The 10,161-nt window shown below is 45.7% G+C and overlaps 1 pseudogene; it reads left to right on the top strand.

The window, feature by feature from the left end:
- On the top strand, positions 1–818 carry LOC123039762 (basic endochitinase A-like; annotated as a pseudogene).
- Positions 819–10,161: the final 9,343 nt, after the last annotated feature.

The following is a 10,161-nucleotide window of genomic DNA, read 5'->3' as shown; positions in this document are numbered from 1 at the left end:
ATGGAAATTTTTGGCGTGCCACACAGTAGAATTCAAACAAGTGAGCTCTTCGAGTGGCTCTTGCTCAACCGCAACATTGCCAGGAGGCCTGCGGCGGGTACACATATGACTCCTTCGTGGCCGCTGCGGCCGCATACCCCTCCTTCCGAACCACTGGGAGCACGGTGGTGGGAGGTAGCAGGATCCCTTGGGATGACCTCCAACGAGACCACCGGAGGGTGGCTCACGTTCCCTGATGGCTCGTACTCCTGGGGCTACTGCTTCAAGCAGGAGCAGCGCTCGCCGGGAAGCTACTACGAGTCATCGTCAGAGTGACCATGTGCGTCAGGCGAAAAATACTACGGTCACAGCCCCATCCAGCTCTCATGGAACTACAACTATGACCCCGCGGAGCGTGCCATTAGGGTGGACCTGCTCAACAACAAGGACCTGGTGACCACGGACCCGACGGTGTCGTTTAAGACGGCGGTGTGGTTTTGGATGATGGCTCAGTCAAATAAGCCATTGTCCCATGCTGTGATCACAGGCCAGTGGACCCCATCGGGCGCGGGCAATGCTGCTGGCCGGGTGCTTGGGTATGGCGTCATCACCAACATCATCAATGGCGGGCTCGAGTTGGCAGGGGGCAGGATGAATGTGTTGCTGACCGGATCAGGTCCTACAAGCGCTAATATGATGTCCTCGGAGTTGCCTACGGTAACAACCTCGACTGCTACAACCAGAGGCCGTTCATTAGTGGGCTCTCGGCGGGGCTTGCATATGAGTGCCAACATACTAAGACTGTTAGTGAGTCCTTCATGCATGGATTTATGAATTGATCACCCATAAATAAGCTTGAGAAGTACTATCTGAGTAAAACAAAATGGGTGAATAAATTTCCCATTATTGTGTGAGTATCTCTCGACTCGCTCGATGTAGAGGTTGAAAATACTTGGATCTTGAGCATGTTTCGTGTTGGATATATTGATATATTTTTAATATCTATGCATCCATGCTTTCAATTTTCTTTTGACCTTGGAAGTAAATTTTGTCAGACATAACTCAGGAATAGAAAGTTGAATTTTATGATGGTCAACACAAGTTCGTCATCTTCTAGTGAATTAGCAGGGGTTTGCCTATTTGGATACACCAAGTGTCAGCGAGGCTGGATTTGAGTCAGATGGTTTTATTTTGAGATGTACCAGCATGATCGTCATAGCGATGCCGTGCGATTCTAAAACCTTGTACTCAAAGGATGAGAGACGAGAATACCTTTCCCTCTACGTCACAACACCAGAGCAAACAGTCGAAGCCGAAGGGGGAGAGGAGTCTTACCTTGTGGAGGCAACAAACATCACCGAGACGAGATTGGAGCAAGATGGTTTTATTTTGAGATGAGACCCCCATCATCATCATAGCGATGTGGGCACGATTCTAATGTTAGAGTTATATTAGTGATGTCTTTTGGCCTTTTGCATTCTAGTCTCTTGGCATCCTTTTGTAGTCTTTTGACATCCTCATATATGTGTATATATGTTGGCTTTGGCCTCCTAATAATATAAGTTGCTTCTTCTCCTAACATGGTATCATGAGCTAAGGTTTTTTTCGCACACGCAACTCGTGCGATCCGATCATAATTCACGGCTGTGCTATCTCCTCGTGTGCCGGTGCTGCTCTTCTGCGCCTCCACTGCAGGTCAACCCTGCTGTCCACTCGTGCCACCCGCGACGCCTCTGGTCGCCCGCGTTTCAGCCGAACCACCCCGCTGATGTTCATCTTCGATTCGACCTCGTCCGCTGCTCCTCTTCAATTTGATCGTCGCCGCCCCCGCCGGATTCCGCCATCATCCGCGTTCCTCGCTGGATCTCCGCCGCCAGTCACCAGATCCCGCCACCTCCGGCTGGATTCAATCCCCGGGCTGCTACTCGTCCCGGCGGGACTCTCTGGTCCTCGAGCATGAGCGCTCGCTCGACCCAACCCACCGCTGGCCGATTCAGGCCGGTGCTGCTCTGCTTCGTTCAGCCTCAGCCCACTGGCTGGTTTCCCCAGGAGCTCGTCACCGTCTCTTCCGCATGGCTGCCTGTTCGGGTCCCTACCCAGGTGCCGGATTGCGCTGCCGCCGACCGCCGATTCGGTCGTCGTCCGCCCGTTCGCTTTCCTCGTCTGAGCCGCTCCGTCCGTGTCGCCGGAGATCACGCTCGTCCACCCGTCCACCCATCGGTCTCATTGATTACAATTACAATCGGGAAGGATTGGATCGTGTTGATCCGGCAGCTTACTCTGGGCCCTGTCTGGTGTATCTGGTACCATCAGAATTCAGATTGGTACGTGAGCTTAAAAAAGAGAGAGAGAGATAAAAAAAAGAGTAAGAGAGAGATATTATGTTGCCGGTCTCCTCTCATCGCCGTCCAGTGACTACCAATGGTGTTCCCTATATTGATCCCGTGTCGCATATGCGCCGCTGCTCGGTGCTTGATGCTCGTCCGTCTTTGAGGTTGCCCTCTATGGCGTCTTCAACAGGCTGTGATAGTCGTTGTTCATCGACTATTTTTGCGGCTTCTGTCTGTGGTGGTGGTGGTGCCTGCTCTACACCGACTTTCCTTGCCGCTTCCGCGCGCGTCGGTGACCGCTCTACGTCGACTCGCTACTCTCAGTCGATTCTACACACGGCTTTCACGGTGGTGGCGACCGCTCTTCGTCAGCAGATGGTTCTACCTCGACGTCTGCCACTTTGTCTCTGTCTGCGCATGAGATTGTGCAACTCCGATGCCTTCTTGATACTTGGGATTCTTCACCGATAGGTTCTGCTGGTTCTGCGCCTGAGTTTTCAGGCAATGAGAAACCACCTTCTACTCATTCAGGTACATCCTCATGGATTTTTGATACTGGAGCATCTTTTCATATGACTTATGATTCCTCCACTTTGACATCCGTTCAACCTGTTGAGTCTCATGTTCGTGTTCATACTGCTGATGGTACTCCCCTCCCTGTTGCTAGTCGTGGCACTCTTAGCACATCTTCTTTTCTTGTTCCCTCTTGCTCATGTTCCTCGACTTAGCATGCAACTCTTTTCAGGTAGTCAGATTGTTGACTCTAATTGTAGGGTCAATCTCAACTTCGATTCATATTCTGTTCAGGATCGCCGCACAGGCGCTCTGCTTGGTGCTGGCCCTCGACGCCATGATGGTCTTTGGGAGCTTGATTGGCTTCGTCTTCCCTCTGATGCCACCGCCGCCAGTTTTGTGGCCCCTGTTGCCGCTTCTGCTAGCTCTTTTCAGCAGTGGCATCATCGTCTTGGCCATTTATGCGGTTCTCGTCTCTCGTCTTTAGTTCATCGTGGTGTTCTGGGGTCTGTCTCCAGCAACGCTTCGTTGGATTGTCTAGGTTGTAGGCTTGGTAAGCAGATTCAGCTACCCTATACTCACAGTGAGTCGATGTCTAAGCGTCCTTTTGATCTCATTCACTCAGATGTTTGGGGTCCTACTCCCTTCGCTTCGAAAGGGGGTCATCGCTACTATATTCTCTTTATAGACGATTTTACTTGCTACACCTGGATCTGGTTCATGTCTTCTCGTAGCGAGGTCTTATCTATATACAAAAACTTTGCTGCCATGGTTCGTACCCAATTCTCCACTCCTATTCGTGTTTTTCGCGCAGATTCTGCTGGTGAGTATATTTCTCGAGCGTTGCGAGGATTTCTTGCTGAACAGGGTACTCTTCCCCAGTTCTCTTGTCCCGGTGCTTATGCTCAGAATGGTGTGGCTGAGCGCAAGCATTGTCACCTTCTTGAGACGGCGCGTGTGATGATGATGGCTGCCTCTCTTCCGCCTCACTTTTGGGCTGAGGCTATTTCCACTTCCACATATCTCATCACCCACTACACTAAGGATGACAGACGAGAATCCCTTCCTCTCTACCATAGAGCACCAATGCTACATTCGGAGCCGCAAGGGGCGGCTATGATTTATATATCAAAAATGCTACACCTAGGTAAAGCTACGTAACCAACCTACGTAATCTTCCTATTTGAACTCTCCACCCCCCTTGATTTCAACTGGGTGGGGCCTCCTCCCCTAATCTGTCCAAAGAATAAATGCCACCTGGCGATTACGTTAATCACGTAAAATTGAGTACGTAGATGTAGCATTGCTCTTTATATATAAGGGGGTGTTCTCTCAAAATTAGGGGTAGAGCAAGTATATAGTGATTGGGATGAACCCAACAAACTTCGGCAAATCCCTCTACACTTACCGGTTATGTACTGATTATTACTAATAATTCTAGGTTTACCATATAGTGAAACAAATAGACCAAATCATGAAAAATGATGTTAGTGAAGGAACTTCTAGTCTTTATTTTGGAACCAAGCCGCTTTGCTGACAATACAACATAACATACAAGATGCCCACAAAATCACTAGAGCAAGAGCTGAAAGAGTTCTGTGTACACGCACACCACAACCCAGCAAGATTTTAGCTAATGGAAAGGTCAGTGGGGGGCTCCCCTACTGTCGTTGGCCCTCGAAAAAAAACCCAGCAAGATTAGTCCAAACAAAGACACGTGACTTCATTTCAGTTAGTTCGAGTGGGCCGAGCCTGCGTTTTTGACAAAGGGTGGATTTTATTTGCTGAAAGAGGAGCATCAAGAGGATACAAACCCAAAGAGCACACACCCGACCTCCCTAATGCACACAGCCAACACCAACACATAAAAAACATGCGAGATAGCAGTCATATAAAAGCAATGCTATGTGTAGGCGAGTAAAAGAAAAACCCAAAGTGATTAGATCCACGATCGGCAAACTACAAAAGAGACCATATCCGCACCAACCATCTCATGACACCAGACAGACCACGAGGTTCCTCAATAGCAACGCTTCCAAGAAGGGAGCGACACTCAAGTGTTGCCGTCACCGGATCCAACCACCAAGGCCCAAATCTAGGTTTTCACCTGGAAAAAATAATCAAAGCATATCCGAGCAATGCCTTCAACAAGGTAATGAGTGGGCCGAGCCTGTTAACTGCTCATTTTTATTGCTTGGATGCATCACCAGAGCTAAATCTTGCTTATTGCCAAACCAATGGTAGGGTCACCTACAGAGCTGGAAGTTGTGGGACAACCCATTTAGCTCAGTTGTGTGAACCTTCTATGCCACTTTGCATGGTTTGAGCAAGGTTTTGTGTCGGGCTTTTTTCTGTGCAGTATCTTAGCCGGTTTTCTGTTTTTTTATTTTTTTTATTTTCTTTGTTCTTCTTTTGGTTTTATTTTCTGGGTTTCTTTCCTTTTCCTTCTCTTGTTTTCTTGTCGTATATCATAGCTAACTTTTGTGTTGCTTGATGGGTAACTCTAGGCTAAGTGGGTATACACTTTGCTAAAGTGGATTGGCATTTACTACAACACACGTTATTCCTAGCACTTACAAGCGAGTTGTGTTGCTTGACCACTGTGGTAAAGGAATGCGTAGAGGATCAAATAATTAACTACGTTTATCTATCAAGGAAAGTGATTTCAGTGGAATCACAAGGGACACTGAGAGTTGTTGGGGAACATAGTAATTTCAAAAAAATTCTTACGCACACGCAAGATCATGGTGATGCATAGCAACGAGAGGGGAGAGTGTTGTCTACGTACCCTCGTAGACCGAAGCTGAAGCGTTGACGCAACGTAGAGGAAGTAGTTGTAAGTCTTCCCGCTCCAACCGATCCAAGCACCGTTACTCCGGCACCTCCGAGTTCTTGGCACACGTTCAGCTCGATGACGCTCCCCGGGCTCCGATCCAGCAAAGCTTCGGGGAGGAGTTTCGTCAGCACGACGGCGTGGTGACGATCTTGATGTTTAACCGTCGCAGGGCTTCGCCTAAGCACCGCTACAATATGATCGAGGTTAATATCGTGGAGGGGGGCACCGCACACGGCTAAGGAACGATCACGAAGATCAACTTGTGTGTCCTAGGGTGCCCCCTTGCCCCCGTATATAAAGGAGCCAAGGGGAGGGGGCGGCCGGCCAAGGAGGGGCGCGCCAGGGGGGGAGTCCTACTCCCACCGGGAGTACGACTCCCTTCTTTCCTAGTTGGAGAAGGAGAAGGGGGGAAAGAGGAGGAAGAGGGGAAGGAAAGGGGGGGGGGCGCCGCCCCCTTCCCTTGTCCTATTCGGACTAGGAAGGGGAGGGGCGCGCGGCCACCTCCTGCCTCCTTCTCTCTTCTCCCTCAAGGCCCATGTAGGCCCAATAACCTCCCGGGGGGTTCCGGTAACCCCCCGGTACTCCGGTAACCGATTTCACTCGGAACGATTCCGATGTACAAATATAGGCTTCCAATATATCGATCTTTATGTCTCGACCATTTCCAGACTCCTCGTCATGTCCGTGATCACATACGGGACTCCGAACAACCTTCGGTACATCAAAATACATAAACTCATAATGAAACTGTCATCGTAACTTTAAGCGTGCGGACCCTACGGTTCGAGAACAATGTAGACATGACCGAGACACGTCTCCGGTCAATAACCAATAGCGGGACCTGGATGCCCATATTGGCTCCTACATATTCTACGAAGATCTTTATCGGTCAGACCGCATAACTACATACGTTGTTTCCTTTGTCTTCGGTATCTTACTTGCCCGGGATTCGATCGTCGGTATCTCAATACCTAGTTCAATCTCGTTACCGGCAAGTATCTTTACTCGTTCCGTAATACATCATCTCACAACTAACTCATTAGTTGCAATGCTTGCAAGGCTTATGTGATGTGCATTACCGAGAGGGTCCAGAGATACCTCTCCGACAATCGGAGTGACAAATCCTAATCTCGAAATACGCCAACCCAACATGTACCTTTGGAGACACCTGTAGAGCACCTTTATAATCACCCAGTAACGTTGTGACGTTTGGTAGCACAGAAAGTGTTCCTCCGGCAAACGGGAGTTGCATAATCTCATAGTCATAGGACCATGTATAAGTCATGAAGAAAGCAATAGCAACATACTAAACGATCGAGTGCTAAGCTAACGGAATGTGTCAAGTCAATCACATCATTCTCCTAATGATGTGATCCCGTTAATCAAATAACAACTCTTTGTCTATGGTTAGGAAACATAACCATCTTTGATTAACGAGCTAGTCAAGTAGAGGCATACCATGACACTCTGTTTGTCTATGTATTCACACATGTATTATGTTTTCGGTTAATACAATTCTAGCATGAATAATAAACATTTATCATGAAATAAGGAAATAAATAATAACTTTATTATTGCCTCTAGGGCATATTTCCTTCAGTCTCCCATTAGCACTAGAATCAATAATCTAGTTCACATCGCCATGTGATCTAACATCAATAGTTCACATCTTTATGTGGTTAACACCCATAAAGCACATCGATATGTGACCAACACCCAAAGGGTTTACTTGAGTCAGTAATCTAGTTCACATTGCTATGTGATTAACACCCAAAGAGTACTAAGGTGTGATCATGTTTTGCCTGTGAGAGAAGTTTAGTCAACGGGTCTGCCGTATTTAGATCTGTAAGTATTTTGCAATTTTGTATGTCTACAATGCTCTGCACGGAGCTACTTTAGCTAATTGCTCCCACTTTCAATATGTATCCAGATGAAGACTAAGAGTCATCCGGATCAGTGCCAAAACTTGTATCGACGTAACCCTTTTACGACGAACCTTTTGTTACCTCCATAATCGAGGAACATATCATTATTCCACTAAGGATAATTTTGACCGCTGTCCAGTGATCTACTCCTACATCACTATTATACTCCCTTGCCATAATTAGTGTAGGGTATACAATAGGTCTGGTACACAGCATGGCATACTTTATAGAATCTATGGCTGAGGCATAGGGAATGACTTTCATTCTCTCTCTATCTTCTGCTGTGGTCGGGTTTTGAGTCTTACTCAACTTCACACCTTGCAACATAGGCAAGAACTCCTTCTTTGACTATTCCATTTTGAACTACTTCAAAATCTTGTCAAGGTATGTACTCATTGAAAAACTTATCAAGCGTCTTGATCTATCTCTATAGATCTTGATGCTCAATATGTAAGCAGCTTCACCAAGGTCTTTCTTTGAAAAAACTCTTTGCAAACATTCCTTTATGCTTTGCAGAATAATTCTAGATCATCTCCGATCAACAATATGTCATACATATACTTATCAGAAATGTTGTAGTGCTCCCACTCACTTTCTTGTAAATACAGGCTTCACCGCAAGTCTGTATAAAATTATATGCTTTGATCAACTTATCAAAGCGTATATTCCAACTCCGAGATGCTTGCACCAGTCCATAGATGGATCGCTGGAGCTTGCATATTTTGTTAGCACCTTTAGGATTGACAAAACCTTCTGGTTGCATCATATATAACTCTTCTTTAAATCCATTAAGGAATGTAGTTTTGTTTATCCATTTGCCAGATTTCATATAATGCGGCAATTGCTAACATGATTCGGACAGACTTAAGCATAGATACGAGTGAGAAACTCTCATTGTAGTCAACACCTTGAACTTATCGAAAACCTTTTTTGACAATTCTAGCTTTGTAGATAGTAACACTACTATCAGCGTCCGTCATCCTCTTGAGGATCCATTTATTTTCTATGGCTTGCCGATCAACAGGCAAATCCATCAAAGTCCATACTTTGTTCTCATACATGGATCATATCTCAGATTTCATGGTCTCAAACCATTTCGCGGAATCTGGGCTCATCATCGCTTCCTCATAGTTCGTAGGTTCGTCATGGTCTAGTAACATGACTTCCAGAACAGGATTACCGCACCACTCTGGTGCGGATCTCACTCTGGTTTACCTACGAGATTCGGTAGTAACTTGATCTGAAGTTACATGATTATCATCATTAGCTTCCTCACTAATTGGTGTAGTAGTCACAAGAATAGATTTCTATGATGAACTACTTTCCAATAAGGGAGAAGGTACAATTACCTTATCAAGTTTTCTACTTTCCTCCCACTCACTTCTTTCGTGAGAAACTCCTTCTCTAGAAAGGATCCATTCTCAGCAATGAATAACTCGCCTTCGGATCTATGATAGAAGGTGTACCCAACATTTTCTTTTGGGTAACCTATGAAGATTTACTTCTCCGATTTGGGTTCGAGCTTCTCATGTTGAAACTTTTTCACATAAGCATCGCAGTCCCAAACTTTAAGAAACGACAGCTTAGGTTTCTTGCCAAACCATAGTTCATACGGTGTCGTCTCAACGGATTTAGATGGTGCCCTATTTAACGTGAATGTAGCTGTCTCTAATGCATAACCCCGAAACGATAGCGGTAAATCTGTAAGAGACATCATAGATCGCACCATATCTAATAAAGTACGGTTATGACGTTCGGACACACCATTATGCGGTGGTGTTCCAGGTGGCGTGAGTAGTGAAACTATTTCACATTGTTTTTAACTGAAGGCCAAACTCGTAACTCAAATATTTTACTTCTGCGATCATATCGTAGAAACTTTTTATTTTTGTTACGATGATTCTCCACTTCACTCTGAAATTCTTTGAACTTTTTGAATGTTTCAGACTTGTGTTTCATCAAGTAGACATACCCATATCTGCTCAAATCATCTGCGAAGGTCAGAAAATAACGATACCCGCCGCGAGCCTCAACACTCGTCGGATCACATACATCAGTATGTATTATTTCCAATAAGTCAGTTGCTTGCTCCATTGTTCCGGAGAATGGAGTCTTAGTCATCTTGCCCATAAGGCATGGTTCGCAAGCATCAAGTGATTCCAAAATCCCATCAGCATGGAGTTTCTTCATGCGCTTTACACCAATATGATCTAAACGGCAGTGCCACAAATAAGTTGCACTATCATTATTAACTTTGCATCTTTTGTCTTCAATATTATGAATATGTGTATCACTACGATCGAGATCCAATGAACCATTTTCATTGGGTGTGTAACCATATAAGGTGTTATTCATGTAAACAGAACAACAATTATTCTCTAACTTAAATGAATAACCGTATTGCAATAAACATGATCAAATCATATTCATGCTCAACGCAAACACCAAATAACACTTATTCAGGTTCAATACTAATCCCGAAAGTATAGGGAGTGTGCGATGATGATCATATCAATCTTTGAACTACTTCCAACACACATCGTCACTTCACCCTTAACTAGTTTCGGTTCATTCTGCA

Source organism: Triticum aestivum, chromosome 2B, assembly GCF_018294505.1.
Source record: "Triticum aestivum cultivar Chinese Spring chromosome 2B, IWGSC CS RefSeq v2.1, whole genome shotgun sequence".
NCBI classification, from domain to species: domain Eukaryota; kingdom Viridiplantae; phylum Streptophyta; class Magnoliopsida; order Poales; family Poaceae; genus Triticum; species Triticum aestivum.
The sequence above is the reverse complement of the archived record's forward strand: the minus strand, read 5'-3'. Positions and strand labels throughout refer to the sequence as shown.